Source organism: Cryptomeria japonica, chromosome 3 (genome assembly GCF_030272615.1).
Source record: "Cryptomeria japonica chromosome 3, Sugi_1.0, whole genome shotgun sequence".
Lineage (NCBI taxonomy): Eukaryota > Viridiplantae > Streptophyta > Pinopsida > Cupressales > Cupressaceae > Cryptomeria > Cryptomeria japonica.
In genome coordinates, this window is record NC_081407.1 from 335,810,858 (window position 1) to 335,814,260 (window position 3,403).

The window sequence follows — 3,403 nt, forward strand, 5'->3', positions numbered from 1 at the left end:
CAGAATCCAGCCATCAACATTTTAGACGTACAACAATAGCTGTAAAGCGAGAGGTAGGTAAAGAAAATAATTGGTGTTCTGTACAGGATATCAAGGAGAATAAACTTACGTCAGCAGCCATTATCATCAAAAGACCATAGGCTTCAATTTCATTCTGGTATACATTTGTATTTTAAAAATGTCCACTAAGTTATGTTGAACGATATTATGTTTCTATTGCCTGTCAAAAGTTGCCAAACTTAATAAATGAGTCTTCTATTATTCGATTTTTGTACATTGTATTTTCGTATGTTTTAGTTGGAATCATTCAAATTTTCAAAAGTAATCCAGCAAAGATTCCCTTTCAATGCCCTAGGAGTTGATATGCTTGTAGATTCCCTTTCAATGCCCTAGGAGTTGATATGCACTACAAGCAACTGTGAGAAAAAGATGCAAACTTCCTTCCAGGATAGAAAACTAAGATTTTAAGGTCAAGAACTGATAATGGATGAAAAAAGCTTTGAGCAAATGAAGCATTTTGATTAATTGTATTTCTTTCAAGTTTCTTTCAAAGTTACAAAGATTTATGATTTTGGATATTTCATATTTTCAAGGTCCATACAATTGTGGTCATAGCATGTCATCCTTTGTTTCCTTCAAGTTTCCTTTAAAATTTATTGCAAATACCATATTTTCAAGGCCCTCAATACAATTGTGGCCATAGCATGCCATCCTTTGTTTCCTTCAAGCTTCCTTTACAATTGATTAGTGAGAAATTTTCCAAGGTTATTTATATTTCAACAATCTGCCTGTTATTATTTTAGACAGTGATATGATTTTATTTTATTTTTAATAGCCTGCCACCCTTCCTCATATGTTGAACCTACCTATTACAAAGAAAGGAACTCTAAAATTTAAACTTGAAATGCCATGGCCAGCATTAATAGTTGAATTTGATTTGCAACTTTATTGTAGAAGAAGCATGCCAGAGGAAACATGTTTTACAACCTTATATGGATGAAGTAGTAGTTGAATTTGATTTGCAACTTTATTGTAGAAGAAGCATGCCAGAGGAAACATGTTTTACAACCTTATATGGATGAAGCATACAAAAGGAAAGTTGCATGATGTTTGTTTGTCATGTTGGTTGGTTTATATTTTGATAAATGTGTATAGCTACACCTTTAATTCTTGAAAATAAATTAAATCGTTTTGATAAAATGAATATTACAAGTTTAATATTGTCATTGTATGCTTTTAGTATAAGCTCAAAAGTTTATTTCACAAAATCAAATTAAATACATCACAAGTAAATCGGTTCTCTAAATACACATCAAAACTACAAAGGATCGGGATCACAAAATGGAGAGGCTTTCCTCGAAGGGCAGTTTGAAATGTTGCAAAAATGGAGAGGCCTTCCCCGGAGGATTCGGGTTCGGGTTCGAAGAACCTAGTACGGCAAAATTTTGAAAAGAGGTTTGGGTTCGTTAGTACAAAAACATGTAAAAATTACATATATATATATATATATATATATATATATATATATATATATATATATATATATATATATATATATTTGTGAAGCCTATAAGCATGAATTAAAATTTGCATGTCACATAGCATCATATAAACAACAAAACAAACATAAGCTTTTAATCATAGCATCATGATGATACCATAATAGCATCATATACATCAAGTTTAATATCAAAATGACAAAATATTCAAGTATCATTGTTTCCTGAATCCCCCACCTCCCAGAAGTTGTTTTATAATGTCCACATATTTCCATAAGGGAGAATTTGGATCATTTCTTTGTTTTGCAATTATTTGTTCATTGCCAATGGAGAAGATGTAGATGCCATTCTAGTTCCTATGGCAAGAAATAATATAAATATATTCAAAAACAAAAACTAAATAATGAAAAAAAAATCAAGTTTCATGTTTGACAATTTGTGAAACAAAAATAGTTGGAAAAAAATGTTAAAAAACCTGCCTCTTGCAGCCAATGGAAGCTTGAAAATGTATGGAAATGATGTTGCAACACTTGTTGAAGCTTCAAAAATAAGTTTTCAACTCCTCTTTGATCTTGGAAGCCAAATTTTGTTCACCCTTTCTTCAACCTGCTCTCATAAAACTTTTGTTTGCAACACAAATGAGGTGAAATGAGTGAATATAATGTTTTAGAAGTCACTTTTAGGTTATAAGTTTCTCTTTTTAGAAGGCGGAATTAAAAAAAAATTAAATTTACCATATTTTTTGCCTTTATGAGCCGTCCGGGTTCGACCTGGGTCCGCTCGGGTTCGACTAGGTCCGCTCGGGTTCGACTAGGGTCGAACCACCTCTGGGTTTTTCGAACCCTGGTCGAACCCAGTTCGAACCTGACCCGAACCACGAACCCGGTCAAACCAGGACCCATACCAAGGTGGCCCAGGGGCGAACCCGGTAACCTAGAAAATAAGTAGTATTGTAGTAGTACTGCAAGCAAAAATATGTATAAAAGCCTCTATGCTAGAAGTCTGAATGTTCGTAACATTATTTAGATTGACCCTTTGTGTTGTTCAGTGACAAGGGAACTATTGCTAAAGATGCTTCACTCTCTTGGGAGTGACCAACAGGTTCCATCCCTCCCATATTAAAAAGGTGTTTTTCCAAGTTTTAAAGTATGCCCGTTGTACACCCGTATATTCTATTAAATATATATATAAATTATAATAAAAGTACGACAGAAGAACAATACTTTCAATTTGCAATTTTGGTCTTTTTTTACCTGATAAAGAAGCATGCTCTAATGATAAAAATTAGAAAGTGAATAAAAATCTATAAATGATATTTTTATGTATTTTCTAATAGCATAAATTAACCTACAATGACAATGCTACATTATCTGTTTAGAATTGAAATATTTGTAATTCAATCTAAAGACTTAACACTGAACTAAATACTAAATATGACATTACATTTATAAGTCTATTATACACAGCAAAGATCAAAAAATTGCCTCGAACTCGCCAAACTCGGCGAGTCCGAGTACAAGACATGCTCGCCGAGCCTAGCGGGCTCGGACTTGGAGGCCGAAATCGCCAGACTCGCCAAGTTGGCGAGTTTGGCGTAAACTCGCTAAATTCGGCGAGTCTCATGCCTGGGACTCAGTCGGTGGCAAGGCCCAAAAAGGCCAAAAAAAAAATCATTTTTTATACATTTTTAACTTCTTTTTTATGTTATTTATCCTCCAACCCTAAAAGTGAACTTCATTTCATTCATTTGGAAAAATAGGAGGAGAAAAGTGAGTTGTGAAGAAAAACAAGGGTGCATTGAAGAAAAATCAGCAAGGAGGAAGTTCATGATTTCTTCCATTTATCACATTGGGGTTGCATTGTGTTTGGATTTAGTGCATCAAGAGTTGGATAGGAAGAGTTTG